The 22,192-nt window shown below is 44.9% G+C and overlaps 1 protein-coding gene and 4 non-coding genes across 5 annotated transcripts in view; 4 read left to right on the top strand and 1 right to left on the bottom strand.

The window, feature by feature from the left end:
• Positions 1 to 7,156: 7,156 nt before the first annotated feature.
• Positions 7,157 to 7,238, bottom strand: Trnal-uag. The gene has a single exon. It is a non-coding gene; the product is annotated as a tRNA-Leu (tRNA).
• A 4,992-nt stretch (positions 7,239 to 12,230) lies between these two features.
• Positions 12,231 to 12,303, top strand: Trnat-ugu. Its single transcript has one exon. It is a non-coding gene; the product is annotated as a tRNA-Thr (tRNA).
• A 782-nt stretch (positions 12,304 to 13,085) lies between these two features.
• Trnay-gua lies at positions 13,086 to 13,174 on the top strand. Its single transcript is given in 2 exon segments — positions 13,086 to 13,122; positions 13,139 to 13,174. It is a non-coding gene; the product is annotated as a tRNA-Tyr (tRNA).
• Positions 13,175 to 14,495: 1,321 nt separating this feature from the next.
• Trnap-ugg lies at positions 14,496 to 14,567 on the top strand. Its single transcript has one exon. It is a non-coding gene; the product is annotated as a tRNA-Pro (tRNA).
• Positions 14,568 to 15,818: 1,251 nt separating this feature from the next.
• The window catches only part of Ang (angiogenin), a 10,233-nt gene continuing 3,859 nt past the window's right edge, over positions 15,819 to 22,192 (top strand). The window contains exon 1 of the mRNA XM_031362416.1: positions 15,819 to 15,992. The gene's annotated coding sequence lies outside the window, so the exon portion shown is untranslated. The remainder of the gene's footprint in view (positions 15,993 to 22,192) is intronic.

A 22,192-nucleotide genomic window follows, 5' to 3' on the forward strand; every position in this document is an offset into this window, starting at 1 on the left:
GGGGAAAGGGGAAAGGGGAAGGGGAAGGGGAAGGGGAAGGGAAGAAGGAGGGAAGGGAAGGGAAGGGAAAAAAATAATAGAGAAACTTCATAGATCTAACACCCAAATGGAGTAGATGGCAGGACTCAATCTCAGAACTTAAATCAATAAAATAGAAACAAAACAAAAAAGCATACAAAGAAGAAGATTGAAATGAGATGAAGAGTTGGTTCTCTGAAAGGGTTCTAAGACTGATAAATGCTTAGGCAAATTAACTAAATGATGGAGAGAAGATTCAAATTAATGACATTAGAGATGAAAAGAGAGCATCCCCACAGACACGGAGGAAATCCAGGGACTCAGTGGACATAGTTTAATAATCTGTATTCCATTGAACTGGAAAACTTAAAAGACATGTATACATCTCTTGATATATATAACTTAAGAGAGTTAAGTCAAGACAAGATAAGCAACTTAAGCAGACTCAAAAGCCATAGTGAAATATAAGCAGTATTTAAAAATCTCCCAAATAAAAAAAGCTCAGGGTCAGAAGGATTAAATGCTGAAGGAAGAAATTCAAGGAAGAATTAATGCCAACATTCTTTAAATAATTCTGCAAAATAGAAACAGAAGAAACATTATCTAATTTGTTTGATGAGGCTACAATTACAATTACAATTAGGTATCATGGTAACATGATACCTAAACCATGAAAAGATCCAACAAAGAAAGAGAATGACAGATCAGTTGTCCTGATGAAAACAGGTGCAAAAATTCTCAATAAAATGCTTGCAAACCGAATATAAGAACACACCAAAAGGACTATCTACCATGATCAAGCAATCTTCACCCCCAATATGCAAGGATGGATCAACATTTGTAAATGTAAGATAAATGTAATCCATTCCATAACCAGGCTGAAAGACAAAAACAGCATGCTCAACTCATTAGATGCAGAAAAGCTCCTTAACAAAATTTACCATCCCTTCCTGAAAAATTTCTAGGATACTAGGAATACAAGAGATGTACTTTGGCTAATAAAGGCAATTTACAAACTAATAAAGACAATTCAAAGCTCATCGCCAACATCAATCTAAACAGAGAAAACTCAAAACAATCCCACTAAAATCGGGAATGACACAAAGTTGCCCACTCTCCACATCTATTCAGTACAGTACTTTAAGTCTTAGCTAGAGCAATAGACAACTGAAGGAACCTGAGAGATGGCTCAGATGTTAAGAGCATTGGCTGCTCTTTCAGAGGACTGGGCTTCAGTTCCCAAAACCGACATGGCAGCTCACAAACACCCATACATAGCTCTAGCTCCATGGGATTTATAGATGCCTTCTTCTGGCCTCTGATGTTATCAGGCACACATGTGGTGCACAGCCATATATGTAGGCAAAATACCTGCACACATGAAGCAAAATAATAAAAAAATTAAAAATCAGGCAACTGGAAGATATCAAGGGGATAAAAAGAGGAAAGGGAGAAGTCAAAGTATCTTTATTTGTAGATTATGTAATTTTCTTTATAAAAGACCCTAAAATCTCTACAAGGAAATGTCTACATCTGATAACCACTTTCAATAAAGCAGCAGGGTACAAAATTAACACATAGAAATTGATAGCCTTCATATATAAAAATGATAAGCATACTGAGAAAACAATCATGGAAACTACAATATCCTCAAAAATAATAAAATACCCTGAGAAAACTCTACCCAATGGAGTGAAGGACTTATATAATAAAAACTTTAAGACATTGAAGAAATAAATAGAAGAATGTATCAGAAGATGAAAAGATCTTCTATGCTCATAGATTGGTAGAATTAATATAATAAAAATGGCCATCCTAGCAAATCAATCTACAGATTCAGCACATTAAAATTTCTCCCCAATTCTTCACAGAAATTGAAAAGATAATATTCGGTTTCATATGGAAATATATAAAAAAATCCAGAATAGCTAAAGCAATCAGAATAATAAAAGAAATTCTAGCAATATCAATATTCCCAATTTCAAAGTGTACTACTGATCAATGATGATGATGATAAAGCATGGTATTGACATGAAAGCAGATATACTAATCAGTGGAATCAAACTGAAGATGCAGACATAAGTCCATACACCTATGGACATCTGGGTTTAAGAAAGAAAAAAAAATACACACTGGAAAAAAAAGATAGTGTCTTCTACAAACGGAGCTGGTCAAACTGGATGGCAGTACGTAGAAGAATGCAAACAGATGGCCTATTTATCACCCTGCACAAATCTCAACTCCAAATAGATGGAAGATTTCAACATAAAGGCTAGATACCCTAAACCTGACAGAAGAGAAAGTGGGGAAGACTTTCTGAACAGAACACTGGTAACTCACACACTAAGAACAACAATTAATAAATGGGACCTTGTGAAACTGATTAATCAGATAAAGCAGCAGGCTACAGAAGTGGAAAAATTTCTACCAACTACAGATTCCTAAAGATGAAGTGCAAATAGTGGAGAAACACTTAAAGAAATATTTAACATCTTTAATCAAGGACATGCAAATCAAAACTACTCTGAGATTTCACCTTATGCCAGTCAGAATAGACAAGACCAATAAAACAAATGGCAGCTTATGCTGCTGAGGTGTGGGATAAGGAACACTCATCCATTGCTGGCAGGAGTACAAACTTGTACAGCCACTATGGAAAGAGTGGCAGTTCCTTAGGAACCAGGGAATAGATCTGTGTCAAGATTGGGCTATGCTACAAGTACAAAGGCTGCCTCCTCCTACCGCAGAGACACATGTTCAGCCATGTTCATTGCTGCTCTGTTCATAATAGCCAGAATTTGGAAACAGCCTAGATGTCCCTCAACAGATGAATGGATAAAGAAAATGTGGTACATTTACACAATAGGATATATTGGCTGTTAAAAAAAAAATCATGAAATCAGCAGGTAAATGGATAGAGGGAAAAAAAAAACATTTCAAGTGGGATAACTCAGATCCAAAAAAAACCATAAAAATGGTACATTCTTCTATATGTGGATGTAGCATTTGATAGGAATGCTAGAGTCCATATAACAGAAATTAAGTATAGAGTGAAGGGAATGGAGAATCTCCCAAAGGAAAAACATAATAGATAGTTATGGGGAGACAAGGAGGACACTAACAGAGGATTTAATGGGGAGAGAAAAGAAGAGGCAAGTAAAGAGGCAATATGGGAAGGGATTATCAACATTAAGGGCCATTTGACTGGCCATATGGAAACTTACTACTGTAGAAGCTTTTCTTTCCTCTCTCTCTCTCTCTCTCTCTCTCTCTCTCTCTCTCTCTCTCTCTCTGTGTGTGTGTGTGTGTGTGTGTGTGTGAAGGAATCTAAGTGGAGTCACCAAATTACAGAGAGACAACGCCCCAGCTAAACATCTTTCCTCACCAAGTTAAAACTTCCAGTGACAGGAATTGGTCACATCTAGTTGAATTGTTGAACAAATGGGACCTGTGGAGATCTTCAAACATATCAGGCTATTGCCAAGGCTATCAGTTGCTCTTCATAAACCTATGGTAGCAAGGTCCTATTGCTGAAGACACCTACATATCTCATTGAACACAGAGAAGTTGAGCCGGTCCCTTACTTGAGCCTTCAGCCTTACAGACTATCATGGTACTGGAACATTCTCTGCAAGGTACCAAAGGAGAAAGGTGAGCACCCACCCAGCTATAAACCCTCTGGCCTACAACAATGACCTGCCTACATGAGACACGGGTGCAATAGTGGCTCAAACGTTGGGGAGTAACCAACCACTCTCTGATTGGATTTAAGGACCAGGCCATGAGATGGAACCCATGTCGGACATTACTCAAATGGCCAAGAACCTGAAGCCTGAGCTGGGGAAAAAAACCAAACACTACTGTTCTACTACTAAAGAAATGTTGTAATAACGTGTCTTCTAATAGACATTCTGCCATACCAATAGATCAGTGTCGGACTCAGCCATCATCAGAGAAGTTTCCTCCTGCAGTAGATGGGAACTCATACAGAGACCCACACTGGACAGTGGGTAGAGAGTGAGATACTTTGGAACACTCAGTTGTAAATGGGATGTCTACATCAAGCCCCTCCTCTCATGGCTTAGGGAACCTTGAGGAGTAAGAGGCAGAAAGACTGTAGAAGCCAGTAGAGATGGATGACTCCAAGGAAGTAGTGCCTTTCAGACACAACAGTACTGATGCACATATGAGCTCACACAGAGGAAGCATGCACAGAACCCACTATGATTCAAACCATGTGGGGTCCCAGACTGAGATGGGGAAGGGGACATGAGCTTCCATCCCTAATCAAGAAGCTATCTCCAGTAGACAAGTTTCAAAGGAAAAAACCCATTTTCTCCATTGGAGTCTCACTAGGTATATTATCCACACTTTTAGGGAGGCTCCATGCTCAGCAGTAGATGGCCAATACAAAATGAACTTAATGGTGTTTTTGTAGAGTGCATATTGCTTTATTTGGGTGTTATTTTTCACTCTACTGGTCTTTTGTTTGTATATTATGGTTTCTAGCTTTGTGTTTTTATGGTTGTGTGTGTGTGTGTGTGTGTGTATGTGTGTGTGTGTGTACATATACTTACATGCCACAGAGCATACGTGGAGCTCATAGGACAACCTTAGAGTCAATCCTAGCCTCCCACCTTGTTGGAGGCAGGATTTCTCATTTGTTCTTCAAGCTCTTTTCTGTTTCTGCCTCCCATCTCACTCCACAGCTGCTGGTACTGCAGAGAGGTGATGTCATTTCACAGACAGGTGATGTCATCTCCAGCTTTACTCAGATGCTAGAGATCCAAATACACGTTCTCACATTTGCATGACAGTGCTATTGAATACTTCCCTAGTTCTGACATAGACTTTAACCCCACCACTAGCTTGCTTCCTCTAACCCAAAAGCTGCGAAGGTTCAGATAGCAACTGAGGCTATAACAGAGATTTCCCTGTTTGACACAACCTGCCTTCCTGGTGTTTCCACCGGTGAACTTAATAATTATCTCAAAATCAACTTTCTTTGTTCTGTTGCTATAAAACTTCACGCAACCCTTTTGTTTGGTTGTTTGGTGTTTTGTTTTGTTTTGTTTGTTTGTTTTTTAAGTAGGGTCTCTCTATGCAGCCCTAAACATCAATGGGAGGATCAGGTAGGCTAAAAACTTGGACTTAAGGACCAGAGATCCACCTGCCTCTGCCTCCCAAGTGCTGGGATTAATGGTGGGTGCCACCACACCTGGCCTGGAGGCTTGTAGCCTTTTGAAGGCTACAGAATACCAGGATGATGCTGAGTCTGGGGGATTCGGATGATGCTGAGGCCGGGGGATTCGTTTGGCTTGACAGTGATACTGTTTTCCTCCGGCAGTGGGATTCTTGGCTTGATGTAGACACCATATATTAGCACCGAGAGGAACGGCTTGAGAAGAAAGGAAGGCTCACATGGCACCCTGCCCCAAAAGGAAATGGCCTCTCCCATTCCACAAACATCAGAAAGCTGTGCTCCTACGGAGAAGGTTCCCTTTGGAGTCCTTTGTCATGGCCAGTTCCAACTGGACACCGTGGGAAGCATGGGAACAGATCCCGACCACACCCTCAGCTGTCACAGACTGCAGAGAGAGCAAGCAGGAGGAGGGTGGACTGTGAGCACACAAAGCCTCCCGGTGACACACTTCCTCCAGCAAGCTTGCACCACCTCTCCAAACAGTGTCACCAACGGGTCACCAAGGGTTCAAATACTGGAGCCTCATTCAAAACACCACATGGCAGGCTGTGTCAGTCTGGTTACTGTAAGGTTGAGGCAGACTTGAGCTATTCAGTGACTACTATGCTGGGCTTGGCTATAGAACCATATTCTATAACTCATAAAACCAACAATAAGTTTGGAGCAGAGACTGAAGGAAAGGCTGTCCAGAGATTGCCCCATCTGGGGATCCATGGCATACACTGTCAGCCACCCAGACACTATTGCAGATGCCAAGATGTGCTTGCTGCTGCCTTCTGCGAGGCTCTGCCAGAGCCTGACAAATACAGAGGAGGATGCTCGAAGCCAACCATCCATTGGACTGAACACAGGGTCCTCAATAGAAGAGCTGGAGAAAGGACTCAAGGAGCTGAAAAGATTTGCAACCCCATAGGAAGAACAGTAATATCAACCAATTAGACCCCTCAGAACTCCCAGAGACTAAGCCACCAACCAAAAACTACATATGGAAGAACCCATGGCTCCAGCTGCATATGTAGCAGAGGATAGCCTTGTCGGACATCAGTGGGAGGAGAGGCCCTTGGTCCTGTGAAGGCTCAATGCACCTGTGTAGGGGAATGCCTGGGCAGGGAGGTGGGAGTGGGTGGGTAGCACCCTCATAGAAGCGATGGGATAGGGAGGTTGTAGAGGGAAACCGGGAAAGGGGATAACATTTGATATGTAAATAAATAAAATATCCAATAAAAATTAAAAAAACAACAATAAAATAAAAAGATAAAGACCAAAATGGCTCTTCAAGGTCCCATTTGACAATATTTGGAGACAGTTTTTTTGTTTTTTTGTTTTTTTGTTTTTTGTTTTTATTATTACCTTTGGTTAGGAAAGGCACCATGAAAGAATGTTTCTTTAAAAGACCACAAATTCTGGCAATGTATGATAGGCCAAGGCTGTTGTCTCAGCACGTGGAAGAGGTAGGCAGGAGGCTCAGGAGTTGAAAGGTCATCTTCAGTTACACATCAAGTTCCAGACCAGCTTAGGCTATATGAGATTTGCCTAAAAACAGCAAAACTAACGAATGGCCCCAAACAAGCAAATAGAGAAACAACTCTGTCTTTGACTTTAAATCCACCCTGGGACTTTTAGTTCTGGTCTTAGTTTGGCACTTTCTAGTGTTTTGTGCAAGAAATATAGGACGATGAGGGAGACAGCTGTGAGAAGTGCAGGTGAGAAAGATAATTGTCATAGAACTTAGTTCAGAGGCACAGCTTCAGCTCCACAGTGACCTCCACAGAGAGCTGGACAGGAGGGACTAGGGTGCTGATTGCCAGCCACCACGGTCTTTTTCTGCTCACATACCTAGTCTAGAGTCAGGAGCTCAGAAAATACAAGAGCATTTGCATATTACACCAGAGAGAGAATGAAGACGAACTAATTAAATCTTGGGGAAGAAAACACTGGCAGTGGTGGGATTCGAACCCACGCCTCCGAAGAGACTGGAGCCTAAATCCAGCGCCTTAGACCGCTCGGCCACACTACCGATTTGTCTGTTCGTTCCTGTGTACACTAACTATTTACACGATTCTATTTCTCTTTAAACTGCAATTGGAAACCCAGGTTTAAAGGTTGTTTTTTTTTTTCTTTGTTCTCCCCCCCACCCCCTTTCTAAACCGCTGGCCCGGTGCTAGAGTGAGCGGATTACAGGAGCTACTTTCCCGAGGTGGGTCCTGCAACCCTGCTGGCCGCACCGCCGAGAGGGCTGTCTGTAGGCGGATCAGTTCCTCTAACTGAAGTTTGTCCAGTGTGTCGCCAGCCCAGCCGCTGCAGACCCTTTGTGCACTGCGTGGAAGCCGAGGTGGCCGGTACCTGTGGGAGGAGATGAGAGAGGCGCCCTTCCCTTTGGACTCAGACAGACTGAATGAACCAGGGCAGTGCTGGAGGCATCCGATCCCCTTCCCCTCGCTAGAGGCTCACAGGTCTCCAGTCAGGAGCTGCGACGCATGCACGATTTCGGGAAGAGTGGCCACATTGCAGTTGTGGTTCATTACAGCTTCTGGCGTGAGACCCACCGAACACGGGCTTCCGTGTAGACGTCCCCCGGCTTCTGATCATAGCTGGTGTAAAGCACAGGACACCGCTCTGGTGCTCTGACCCTTCTGTTTGTGTGTGTGTAGCAGTAGCTGAAAATTGAACCCTCTACTGTTATCTAGAAGAGAGAGAGAGAGAGAGAGAGAGAGAGAGAGAGAGAGAGAGAGAGAGAGAGAGAGAGAGAGAGAGAGAGAGAGAGAGAGAGAGAGAGACTGAAATTTATTTTCCCCTGGAGGGTTAGGGGTTTTAAGTTGTTTCAGCTAAACAAAGGAGGGAGGGTGCTACTGCCAGACCCAGAACTTCAGGGAATCAAAACTGGCCCTAAATTAACCTATCTGCGGATGAGGAAGAAACTGTGAGCTTACCATCTTTACTATATATATGTGTTCTCTCACCACATCTGTCTCCCTATCAGGGATCTGTCTAGCTCCTAGTCCCTCATTTCCTTAAGACTAGAATATGTTGCTCTTCTCAGAAGGGATTTTACTACCCTTGTGCATAGGAGTGTCTTGTTCTTTGAAACACATCAAGAACAGGGAAATAGCCAGTTCAGAGATTCTGGCAGAGTGTATAACTTTAAAAAAATTATATTTTTATTTATGGATACATGTGTGAGGCTGCAAGAATTTGTGTATTATGTGTGAGCAGGAGCCCTCAGAAGCCAAAAGAGATCACTGGATTTCCCCGAAGCTGGAGGTATGAGCAGTTGTGAGCCACCAGGTGAATGCTGAGACCTGGGTCCTGAGCAAGAGCAGCAAGTGCTCTTAACCAATGCGCCAAGAGTATAGACCTCTTAGAAGTGATGATAACTTAGTGGATGACTTGTGAAATTTTAACTTCTTTTTAATTTTTAATTGTGGGGCATTTGAGATGGCTTGGTGAGTCTTCACCTGGCTTGCTTTCCTCCCAGTCTGAGTTTTGGTCCCAGAATTCATATAAATAAAGGTGGAAGGAAAACTGACTCCTCAAAGTTGTTCTCTGAATTCCACAAACTTTTGAGACAGACACAACAACAACAATAAATAATAAAAGAAAAGTGGAGTTGGCAGTGGGAAAATGACTTAGGGCAGCAAACCATCTTTTTATCTCCAGAACTCACATGGCAAACGGGTCTCTGACTCCATGATCCAGCTGTGGCTGTGCCATTCGAAGCATGCCCCCCCTCACCCCCCAAGCAGATAAATGTTTTAAAAAGAAAAAGTTAATTATAGACCCAGTTATAATGAGGGAGAGGCAAAAGCAGGAAGGTTTCTCTGAGTTCCAAGCCAGCCAGAACTACATAAAGACCCCACCTAGAAAACACAAAGCACTTAGGGACTGGAGTACTGGCTCAGCACTCCATCACCCACATGACTCACAAATGTCTGTCACTTCATTTCGAAGGGGATCAAGTTCCCTCTTCTGGCTTCCACCAGCACCAGGCATGCAAGTGGTGCGCAAACATAAATGTAGGCTAAGCATCTACACATAAAATAAGCAATTTAAAAAAAGTGAAGGTAGCCTATTAAAAAGTTAATTTTTCCTTACTGATTGATGGAGACCGTGTCTTGCTGTGTATCCTTGGCTGGCCTTGATCTCAAGATCCTTAGAGCTAAGACTCTACAGCCAGATTTACAAGTAGAAACTACTACTCCCGGTTTAACTTTTATTATCTTGTTGTATTTGTCTCTGTAATGCTGGAAATTGAACCCAAGGCTTTGCAGTTCAGGAAAGAGCTCTACCATTCAGCTGTACACCCAGACTGACTTAGTATGATCTCACCGTGACCTTAGTTCATGGACTGTAAACACGGGTATAGTCTATACGATTCCTGAATGTGCTCCCTGCATGTCTTAGTTAGGGTTTTACCGCTGTGAACAGACACCATGATTAAGGCAACTCTTATAAGGACAACAATGAATTGGGGCTGGCTTACAGGTTTAGAGGTTCAGTCTATTATCATCAAGATAGGAGCAGGCAGGCATGGTGCAGGAGGAGCTGAGAGTTCTACATCTTCATCTGAAGGCTGCTAGGAAAATACTGACTTCCAGGCAGCTAGAACAAAAGTCTTAAAGCCCATGCTCACAGAGACACACCTATTCCAACAAGGCCACACCTACTCCAACAGGGCTACAACTTCTAATAGTGCCACTCCCTGGGCTTACAATATATAAACCATCACACTGCACCTCCTATTTCTCCCACCCAAACCCTGACACTTCTGCACCTCTGTCCTTTCCAGATAGGCTAGAAATGAAGATTTCCTTTTTTTCTTTTCTTGGATATTTTCATTATTTACATTTCAAATGTTATCCCCTTTCCAGGTTTCCCCTCCCCAACCTCCCTATCCCATCCTCCCTCCCCCTGCTTCTATGAGAGTACTCCCCCACCCACCCACTCCCACCTCTTAGCCCTGGCATTCCTCCTACACTGGAGCATCAAACCTTCACAGGACCAATCCTCCCATTGATGCTTAACAAGGCCATCCTCTGCTACATATGCAGCTGGAGCCATGGGTCCCTCCATGTGTGCTCTTTGGTTGGTGGTTTAGTCCCTGGGAGCTCTGGGGGCTTGCTTGATTGATATTGTTGTTCTTCCTGTGGGGTTGCAAACCCATTCAGCTCCTTCAGTCCTTTCTCCAGTTCTTCCATTGAGGACCCCGTGCTCAGTCCAATGAATGGTTGGCTGTGAGCATCCACATCTGTATTTGTCAGACCCTGGCAGAGCCTCTCAGGAGACAGCTATATCAGGCTCCTGTCAGCAAGCACTTCTTGGCATCCGCAATAGTGTCTGGGTTGGTGGTTGTATATGAGAAGGATCCCCAGGTGGGGCAGTCTCTGGATGGCCTTTTCTTCGGTCTCTGCTCCACACTTTGTCTCCGTATTTCTCCCCTTGAGTATTTTGTTCCCCCTTCTAAGAAGGATGGAAGTATCCACACTTTGGTCTTCCTTCTTGAGCTTCATATGGTCTGTGAACTGTATCTCTGTTATGCTGAGTTTGGGGGCTTATCCATGAGTGTATACCGTGTGTGTTCTTTTGTGACTCAGTCACCTCACTCAGGATGATATTTTCTAGTTCCATTCATTTGCCTGCGAATTTCATGAAGTCATTGTTTCTAATAGTTGAGTAGTACTCCATTGTATAAATATACCACATTTTCTATACCCATTCCTCTGTTGAGAAGAAAAGTTCTCCCCCCCCCTTTTTTTGCCCTATAAGTATTAAGGCATGATAGAGGGTCACCTCTCCTTTCTGCCTGCCACATTCAAAGAAAGCCCTCTGCTTTCTGTGCCTCTCAGTCTCCCTTTGTAGCCCTCCTCTGTTACAGCTTTGTGCTCCTGACTCTAGTTTCTCCTCCCTTCAGTTGGAACTCCATGTTCTCTTTTCAAAAGGTTCTAATGCCATTCCTGTATCCTGTATCATCTCTTGTCAGTTTGAGGAAGGTGGACCAACAATTTTCTAACCCCTAACCATTTTCTATACCCCTAAATATTGGACTTTACTCATAATTTTCGTCTACCAGGACTCTCCCTCCCCCTCCCCCCCCTCCCCACCGTACACATCTCAGCCTTCTCTATCCTGAGACTTAGCCTACCCTTTCTCAGGTCCCTCCAGATGGTTTACTTGTGAGTTACACAGGGCACACTTGCTTTTCATTTCGGTTTCATAACATTCAAAGAATGTCTTCCCAGAAACCTATGACAATGACTTCAGATCAGATTCCAGCTCCAGCTTGGACAGTTGTCTCAATATTTAAGTATTTTACTTACCAGAGAGCGTCTTCCCACAACTTATAAAAACTGTAAGAAAACCTGGCGCCCTATTTTGACCACCACGGACACCAGGCACCCTCGTGGCGCACACACACACACAAAAGTTAAATAAATAAATCCCCCAAAACAAAAAACAAAAACAAAAACAAAACAAAAAACTCTAGGGTTTTAAAATAGACAGCGAAATACATTAGTTTAAAAAACAAAAACTGAATCCCTATCTAGCTTCTAGTGTAGAACCTAGCACAGAAATGCAATTCGGAGAATTTGGAGTCTCTTGAACGAAGGAATGCATTAAATAGAGAACTGGGAATGGTTTGTTCTGTCACCGAGAGGAAGGTATCTGTTACGAGGCGGGTGGCGGAAGTCTGGAGTCAAGGACAAAAACCAGAATGTGGCAGGTTTCTTCCCCTGCACTGGATTTCTGTTCCGGATTTCACTGTCGGAGGGAGGTGCGGTAGTGGTGGTGGTGGTGAGGGGGCGGTCATATTTCTCCAAATTTAAAATAGTAGTGATCCCTGTCAGAATCTACTACTATGCTATTCCCAGGAAGCCCAGACTGAATTTCAACACCGTATAAGAAGTGGAATAAAATATTATCTGAGTTTGCTTTCATTCTGCCCCGCAGGTGGGCACGTAAAGAACCAACAACCGTATCCTTTTCTAAGAACGAGAGAAGTTGCAATCCGTGTGGCCCTATAGCTCAGGGGTTAGAGCACTGGTCTTGTAAACCAGGGGTCGCGAGTTCAAATCTCGCTGGGGCCTAGATTCAAACTTTTGAGCGCAGGGTTTTGTCGCCGAAAGCGATCTGCTGCCAAGTTTCCCAAGACGCGACTTGGTTTCCTTTTGCTCCAGTGCAGGACAATCCCGCACCCCTGTCCTCTCTTCACTCTGAGAAAATTGGGGCAGCCTGCTGCTCCCACCGAGATCGGACGAAGGGAAGGTTGACTCCCTGCAAGAGCTGGGCAGGGAGGGAAAGAAGGGCTGGCCCCCGCGTGCTGTACGGGGAAGCTAAGCCCGCTCACAGGAGCGCGTGAGGCTTGGGGAGCCCGCTAACTTCACAGTCTCGCGCAGGAAATAAAGTGCCGCAGTTGGCGAGAGACCTGGGTCACCAAACCGTGGGATGAACTCAGAGAGGCTGTGGTTATGACTTCCTGTAAAAAGAAAAAGAGAAAAAAAGAACGGCCTTCCTCCAAGGAGAGCTTCTTGATTGTTAAGTGCTGGGGTTAAACCTGGGGTCTCACGCCACACCCACCACCTAGCCACGCCACGCCTCCAGCCCCCGGGGTTCCCAGCTGTGGGGGCATCCCAGCCGCCGCGGGTCGCGCGGTCCGGGTGCAGAGCGCTCGTTCTCGGATCTCTGGTGCCCGCGTCACCGCGTGCGTGCTTCCACCCGGAGGCCCGGAGGACAAGGACGGCGACTCCGGCCGGGAGTCTGCGGCTTCCCGTCCTGGGCGATGCGTACGCACCGCCATCCGCAGGCCGAGCCGGCTGGATGGTTTCCGACCTACTGAATACCACTTTCTGGAGCCGACCGTTTGTGCTTCCCTTCGATAGCTCAGCTGGTAGAGCGGAGGACTGTAGTGGGTTCGTTACAGCCATCCTTAGGTCGCTGGTTCGATTCCGGCTCGAAGGAGTAGCCTGCATTTTGGGCTCTCACCCCCTGAGATAAAACTCTGGCCCTTGGTTCGATGTGTGATCACGGCTCGTCCTTCCTAACAACAGTCTCTCTTTCCTGAGAGCGGGCAAACACGGTTTGCTCAATCACTAACCTGTCTCTAATCACGGTTACGAAAAGAGAAGTGGATCACGGTGTTTGGCTTCTGGCTTCTCTCAGTGTTGACTTTTAGTTTCCGAGTCTACGGTGCTGCCCTTGGTCCGGAGTCCAGACATCAAAGGCCCGCGAGGTACACAACCTTGTGGGGCGTGTTTGTGTACATGATTTTTTTTTTTTTTCGCTCTGATGGCCCGCAGGACCCTGGTTTGCCGAACAAAACCTCTAACTGCCCGCGGTGATCGCCCCACTAACTGGCAAAGAGACGCTTCATTCGTTCAGGTACTTTACGTAGCATTTGACGTGAGTTGGAGACGAGGCTGAAAGAGCATAAAGTCCAGACGGATGAAACACTTTGAACAAGGGATGTGAGACTGAAAACGCAATTCTTACGACAAAAAAAGATATTGTAGATATTGATGGGAGGGTCTCTGGGAGGAGTTGGGGTACAAAAGGGAAACAAGAATGTGATTTAATTCTATTTACCTAAAATATGTTTTTAAATGTTAACAAATTCAGATAAATCATGTAACTTTTCTCATCATAATGCAATAAAAGTTTAAAAAAAAGAATTATGACTGCCAAAAAAAAAAACAGAGAAAAAAGAAAAAAAAAAAAGAAAATGCAATTCTTATTCAGGAAAACCGCGAAGGCCTACAGAATGTGAGAACAAGAGCAGACGTGCCTGCCACCCGCCTCACTGCTACCCGCAGCCTCCTTCTGCCCCCAGTGTTTTGTTGTGCCGCCCGCACGCCTGCCTGCCCGTAAGATTTTGTGGCTGCAGAGGTGGTCGCAAGGATGTGGAACGCGCCCTGCGCTTGGCCGAGACTCGGGACTCCGCCGCCATGCAGTCGGGCTCCACCCGAGGAGCGCAGCGCCAGCCCGGCTCGCCCCAGGTTCCTTCTGGAATAAGTGATCAGGCAGGCCTGCGACTTGAAAATCTGAACTCCTCTGATCCCCCCCATTCTGAGCCTCGAGTTGTCCCGGACGTGGATAGAGAATAAGAAGGGACAGGTCCGGAATTCATGGGTGGGACTTGACAAAAGTAGGGTGGAAACAATGAGAAGAAAATTTTCTCCGTAAGAGGAAAAAGTTAGAAAAAAAAAACCGCTGGAACTTCTTGATAGCCTGCTGTGTCAAAATATGCTAGACTGGTGAGCAGTAATGTGTGGAACCGCACCGTGGCTCGTTGGTCTAGGGGTATGATTCTCGCTTTGGGTGCGAGAGGTCCCGGGTTCAAATCCCGGACGAGCCCTGTGTTTTTTACAGTCGTAGAAACATTTCTTCCCCAAATCAAATGCAGAGATTTGTCCTAGAATGTACTTGGTTATTATAAAACGTAATGGTCAGATTGCCCTTCCAAACTTTTCATAAAAAGGCGTTTACATTAAATCTACCTTAAAAAAAAAAAAAAGACCTTATCTCAAAACAAAAAACGTTAGGAAAGCATGCTCCATCTCCAAAAGGAGGGACCTCAGAAAGAACGTCCAGGGCTGGGGAGCTATATTTGGCTTTTGGGTGGTAGCTTAGCATGCAATAAGACATGAGACAAACATGGTGGGATGCAAAGTGGTAAGGGTGGGCCACGAGGGCTTCTTGACTTTCAGGGGTAGGAGGCATTGTGAGGGACTGGGCTGAAGAAAGGGAGGGAATGTGACAGGGGTAGGCTCTAAGGCAGTGGGGAGGCGTGGCCTCTGGTTTCTCTTTTGGTTCAGGGGGAGGTCTGTGGGGACCTGTGGGGTAAGAAACTATTCTCCCTAGTGACAGATGTCTTGCTAGTAAGGTGTCGAGATGCAAGACAAGAAAATGGGAGAGAATGTACCTGTCGCTGGGTCTGATCCAGGAAAAGATTTAAGTAAAAGGGTCCTCGTTGCCTTGGGTATGCCACATGAGGGACAGGAACAAAAAGGGGTCTCTTTGGGACTGGCCTGATGTGGGGTTCTAGAGATGCTGAAGGCACGGAGCCAGGGAGCCAGTGATACTCAAGGTTCCTTTTTGGGACATGGTGGTGTTGGGCCAAGATTATACATTTGGAAGGGAGTGGACCGGGTTCCTGGATAAATAACCATGTCCCTTCCCCTGAAAGGCTCGTGGTGTGGAAGAGTCTTTGGTCTGACGTGAAATAGAACACTGACAGATTAATTTCATGAAATACTTGTAGTTTTGCAACACTCGGGTTTTTTAAAATAAGTTTTTATTTATATGCAAAAAACAAAAGCAACCAACCAACCCCCCCCCAAAAAAAACAAAAACAAAAAAACATGACTATATGAAAGAAAGTTAGCAGCAAATTTCTAGGTTCTTGAAGCTACCCAGAGGAGAACCTTTCAGGGTCTTCCGGGCAGGCATGGAGGTCCTTGAGCCATCTATCAGTTCGATTTCTGTACAGAAATCCACTTTGTCTGTTTGGAAGTTAGGGTTGCTGTTTTGGGTTTTGCAGGCGGGCCCAATGGGGAGGGGCATCCTTGGAAAAACAGGGTGAGGTCCCAGACACCAAGGCTGGAACGCCCACCCTCCACTCCTCTGCACCCCGCCCCAATCTGTTTGCGTGGCCAGGCAACGCCGACCTCACCCATATCGGCGACGGAGATTCCAAAGGAAATTTCATTTCTTCTGTTCGCCATCCCACCAGGAAAGAAGGAGTGAGAAACCAAGCCGCCGCCTCCAGTTCCGCGTCCAGGTGGGTTTCTGCTCCAGTCCCTCCATGGTTTGGCTGTGGAAAACCTACTACTTAGTAGTCCCTTCCTACTAAGGATAGTTGTGGGGTTCCTGGGAGAACTTCTCCGGTCTGACTGCGGGGCCGAGGTGTGGTGGAGATCAACACGGTTTCCACAGTTCACTTTCCGCATCTTGCTAGAGTCCAGCGTGGCTGGCCATTGTCTAGAACCCGGGCTCACAGGGGACCGCAGAATCTGCGAAGGGAGGAATTCCAAGAAGCCCGTGTTTGCTCAGATAAGGAAAATTGGAGGGTTCCTCTGTTGATATCAGATTTGTGATGCAAGTTTGCCAAGGTTGTGCAAGCATAAGTAGTGTTTTCATTTTCTATTTCCTGCCTCCCTCCCTTAACTCATCTGTAAGTGTGTTGTGAAACTTTTGGAGACGTGTCAACAGCATCCTCTGTGCCTTCTTACTGAACAGCTGGGATTCTCTGTGCCTGAAACAGCACGTCAAAACATGCCAGGACAAGGATGGAGCATCTTTGCTCGGAAGGAGAATAGAGACCTTGTCCTTATATCGGGACATCTCCCGTGGGACTGTTCGTGGTACTGTTCTTCCGTCTGTGACGGCAGTAATCTTATAGCCAGTCCATACCTGCAATCGTTAGAAACGTCAGTTAGCATGCCAATCTGAACAGCCTCTGGCCAACTCCAAAAAGCTGCCTCAGCTATTCAAAGAGCGAGCACCACCCAGCTCTGAGCCAGTTAGTCGCAGCGGTTTCAATTCAAGAGAAGTCAAGTGTTTTGGAGATTTATGGGAATAATCAGTGTTAAGCAATTTTTCAATACCGCTTTAAACATGAGTTTTGGTTTTTCTAGAAACCATTCCAATGGGATATAAAACTTGTGTCTAAGAGTTGTGCCATGCATTGGAAAGCTTCTAGTCACAGGTACACCAAATGCTCCTTGGTCAATTAATGTCCCTTTCTTTGTTCTTCAATCCCCTCTTCCTTAAAATGAAGGTTGATCACATGGGGCGGTGGGACCTTCAGAGAATGTTGAGTTGAAGCTTAGTTCAACAGGGAGTGATCAGAAAAAGTGAACTAGCTACAGTCCAAGACCAGGCCTGGGAGAGTCATCAGTTCAACAATGGCTTAGCTTGTCGAGGTGCATGAGTTTCCCCCCCACCCTGTTCTTTGTGCACCCAACAAAATGCTGTGGCACTGTCCACTAGAGGCATTATTAGTGTGACTCCAAGCATGGATTAAAAAAATGTACCAATGCAGGTTGGTAAAACATCTCTTGAGATTTTCCATTGTGTGTACATTTGAGTAAAGAGCACTCTCTATAAACAGTTATTTTCAGAGTGGCTGCAAGCCACGAGTAAGCCAGAGCCCAGTATGTTGGGAAGTAAATGTTTAATTTGTATCTTGTTTGGAAATGTACGGATGTCATCAGGGCTTTGTTCCCATTCTCCCTGAACCAGCAGAGTCCCCACTCCTCTGGCACCTGTGAGCTTTCCTTTCCTAGTTGTTACTTCTGTTACTGATTGAGTAGTATGTTAGCATGGTAAAGGAATTTCACTGTGTCCCCATGCCTTCCACTCTATAATGAGTCCTAAGGACAGAATCAAACATATATGTGCCATGTATAAAAGGGAGAATGTGCCAACACTAGAATTATTAGAAGAATTTCATGCCTCATGTGACCATGGATATTTCTGGCTTGCAGAAGAGACAGATAAAAATTCCAGGAAAGGAGGATGGCTTTCAGGAGGTTAAACATTTTAATAAATACCTTTTTAAAATTGGTAGTTGTTTTATATGAATTGGAATTACTGACAAAGTATAATACTCAGGCCTGGGGTGTGGCTCAATGGTAGTCTACATATCATATGTGAGGTCCTGCGTCTGAACCCTGGATAATACACACACACACACACACACACACACACACACACACACACACAAACACTGTTTTTCCTTGGACCTTAATCAAATACAATTTTTTTTAAAAATACCCATTTCTATTTCAATATGTGCTGAGCTGGGGAAAAATTAAAAGAAAAAAAGCAAAAGAGCCTTGGCCTTTTGTCAGGGATGTGAGCAGGTTCCAAATCCCCTGAGTTGTCAGGTGAGGGGCCAGCGATCAGGGAAGAGTCCGGACTCCTGAGAGCCTCCCGCTGCTCCCTGGCACTCTGACATTGCTCTAAGAAAAGGAATCTGCTGTGTTTGAGCAAGTTAGTGTGTCAGACTAGTGGATTTTGGGTCTGTGTGTGTGCTGTGGGTGAGGGTGAAGTGCCTCTGTTTTGTGGTTGTTTATCAGAAAAGGGTCACACTGATAGGTCATCTCTGGTTATGGGAGTTGGCTGATATTTCCCCTGGGGATTGATGAGGCCATCTGGGTTTTGCAATGGCCTGGCTGCTCGCCTAACAATGAGTGGTTGATGACTCTGGAACTCAGTCCTTCCACATCTGTTTAAAAGTGATGTGTGATTAATTTAAAACATACATGGGATGTTTGTACCCTGAGCATTTCAGTGCCTGGTCGGATACCAGGAGAGAGGCCTCACCCTGAAGGTCCGGAGTGCTTCTCTGTGCTTCTGAAACAGTTTAAAGGCTAGCATTTGTCAGAACAAAGTTTGGCACTTGTCTCAGGGATGCCTGGTCAGAATGTGACTATGTCTGCCTCTCAGGAGACTCTAATACCTAAAGTCAGGCTACAACAGCTTAGTCATTTTCTCACAACCCCAGCCTCATTTCCTTTCAGCTCACAGTTGGGTTGAGTGCAGGAGGGAGGGGGAGCGGACAAGGACAAAGGGGACCTTCAAGCTGGGCTGCGCCTCAACAAAGATGAAAAGTGTTAAGGTTTGTGTCCTTCCCAGGTCCTCATGCCACCCACTCTTCCTCTTCAAGCTGTCAGGTCCCGTTCTTAGGAGGAGGATCCATCGGGATGTGCACATGCTGGGCAGCTTCTGCTTGTGTGCTTGTTTCTTTGTTGAGACAGGATTTCTCTGCTTAGCCCTGGCTGTCCTAGAACTAGCTCTGTAGAGCAGGCTGACTTCAGACTCACAGAGATCCACCTGCCTCTGCCTCCCAAGCGCTGGGACTAAGGGTTTGCTTTTTGAAGAGGTTACACTCCTAGAGTTTACTCTGTGGTCAGGAGCAAAAGCTCATTGGTAAAGGTAAATCAACTGATTTCAGAACTTTTTACAGGCAAGAGTAGAACACTCCTGGGTCCATTGCAACACCCCGATGACCTCATCAGACCCCAGGGGAGGGACCAACCAGATCCCACAGCCAGAGATTGCTCTGCTTAGCAATCGAGTTTATTTAACAACTGCTACCAAATCCTGCATCTCCGAATCTTTAAAGAGAAGCTCATGGTTAGAGGCTCTAGGTCAGTTGATGAGGACTTATGTGTCAGTCAGTAAGAATATAGAAGTGAGTATTCTTCTCTGGAAAGGGTCCACCCAAAGGAGAGACGATGAGATCAACTAACTCAAAGGAACGCTGACAGCTGGAAGGAAACCCAGATCTGTCCCGTCAATACTGTGGGTCCTCTAGATCAGTGTAGTCCTCTCCAGCTGTTCCCAAGCCCATGTGTGAGCATGCCTGCAAGTCAGTACCCCAAAGCTGCCTGCTTACACCTTTCCTGCCTTCTGAGGGAGCCCTGTTCCTGCCACACAGAGGACCAGCTTTGGTGAGAGAGTCTGAGGATTCTCACCTGCTGTATTCCTCCTCCTGCTAGAGCGAGTCAGCTGATGCTCTAGTTCTTGTGCCCAGACTCACCTCAAATATCCCCAACAGGGTTCCCACACAGCGAGAGATGCCTTGCCCCTGCCTCAACCTCTACTCCACTGACAACCTCTAAGTCTTTTCTTTTCTTTTACTTTTGCTTTTAGAAATTAGTACAGCTTAAATCACACACAAATATCTACATAATGATAAACCAAAAATCTAGAAATTGACAAAGAGCTAAGATAATGCAATTTTGCCCTAGATACAAGATAAATATATAACAATTTTTAAAATTGTATGCATTTATGTATTTGCATGTATGTCTGTGTACCATGCCTTTGCAATTCCTGGGGAGGCCAGATGAAGACATCACTACAGATGGTTGTGAGCTGCCATGTGGGTGCTGAGAACTGAGCCTGACTCCCCTGAAGAGTAGCCAGTGCCCACAACCACTGAACTATCTGTCCAAACCTGAAGATGAATAGAACAATTCTAGTAAACTTCTTCACCACCTCACTACTTCACTGTGTACTTTCTGGGTTTCAAAAGGCTGACCCCATGGCTTGTCTACTATCTTGGCACTACCTCATAAGCAGAGCAGATGTACACAGTTCCTTCTGTGCAGAGCTCCCATAATGCTTAGATGTAGACAACTGGTTTGGCAACTGTGCTTTAAAGAACAGGAGGTTGAGTAGATTTTGTTTCCTGTGGATAAATGGGAGGAAGAGGAACCCAGGGAGTGCTGTAAAGGTATTTCTGGGGCTTGAAGAGGGGGGAGCACAATCGACTCACTCCTTCCTTTAGACCTCTTCCAAAGTAGTTCCTGAAGTTGGCCTTAATGTCAGGAATAGTACGTTTTTGGATCTACGGCATATGAACTGTGAAACCTAAGTCCTACCCTGAGGGAGGGTAAGGACCATACACATAAGGGAGGAGGCAGCTTAGGAACAAAAGCCACACTTAGCAAACATTATTATCACTAAAAAAAGTCTAGTCCACCAGATAGTTAATATTTGACCCAATCATGCTCAGGGAAAAGGTGAATGACTCCTTGTTTGTCCATGATTAGAGTCCTTGGTTTACCAGGCTCTGCCAAAGTAGAGATCCTTAGATAGGTTCTCCCCACCCCATCACTCGAGCACTGTATATAACCAGCTGGAGGAGTCTCTAGCTTCGCACTGCAGAACCCTGTCTCCAGGAGCAAACAGCTAGACTCTCGTCCCCAGTTGGAGGAAAGCTGACCAGCTTTTGTAAGATTCTTCCCTGTGGGTGCTCAACTCTCTGCTTCTTCCTCTGTGTTCTTTCTAGCCTTTCATCTGTTTTAGTGAAACTGATTAACCTCTCTTATGCTTTCCAGACCCAAACTCGAACATTAAAAAGAAAACAAGTAAGAGTCAAAATTTAAAATGAAAACAGGTTTCTTTTAGGGTGGTTTGTATCTGGGATACAATTAATGGGATTACAAGCAAGGAGATGGAAATATAGGAGGGTTTCTTAAATTGTGATTAAAAGCCCCCAAAGGCTTAGGGAGCCATTTGCTGAAGGGCATCTGATCTGTCATGTTTCCTTCCATAACAAGCATGTGTCTTGGCAGGAATAATAAGAAAAACCCCAAGCTTGGTGATAGTGGCACACACCTTTAATCTCAGCACTGGAATGGCAGAGGCAGGAAGATCTCTGTGTGTTTGAGGCCAGCCTGGTCTACAGAGTGAATGCTAGGACAGCCAGGGTTACACAGAGAAAGACTGTCTTGAAAAAAAAAGAAAAGAAAATAAAAGAAAAACCCCAAACCAGGAAGTGCTTTCAGCATTACTTCCCCCTTGCTTCTTTCCTTTAAAAAATAATTATGTATGCTCTTTAAAAACAAAGTGGAACATGAACCAAGATCAAAAGTTGGCAGGTTGAGGGAAGAAAGGAGGAAAGACTAGTAATTGTGAGGATACACAAATGATACACCTAGTATACCTACTAGATTGGTGTTTATCCCACTGCCACCCTGCTGCAGGTAGTTTGTTTGCTATGTCTCTAGGCTACAAAGCACTGCCACGGGGAGAAACAGAGAACTTGATTCCTGTGAGCACTATGGGGTTAAGAATGGATAAACTGAGTCTGCACAAGAGTTGGAACTATTCCACTGCAGGAATCTGAATGGCAGTCATTGTTGAGTATGTGACTAAGGTTCAGCACCTTTGACCATGGCAGATTTACATCTGCACTTCCTAAAAACACTGCTCTTGATTGTTTTCTCACAATTTGAGGGGACATTTAGAGTTCAATACACAAGTGAGACAGTTTCAGGGGAGTAAACAGCAGACACTGGTGGCTGAGGTGTTCTGCTGGAAGTTGCTTTCTGGGTGTTTTTGAGAAGTCATAATGAGAAACTGCACTGGGTGAGTTGGTAAAAATTAACGTGGAATTTCTGTAAATTAGAAACAAGTAATCCCTTTCCTGGCCACATAGGCCTGAGAGCTTTCAAACTCTAA

This window comes from Mastomys coucha, unplaced genomic scaffold (genome assembly GCF_008632895.1).
Source record: "Mastomys coucha isolate ucsf_1 unplaced genomic scaffold, UCSF_Mcou_1 pScaffold9, whole genome shotgun sequence".
Taxonomy (NCBI): Eukaryota; Metazoa; Chordata; class Mammalia; order Rodentia; family Muridae; genus Mastomys; species Mastomys coucha.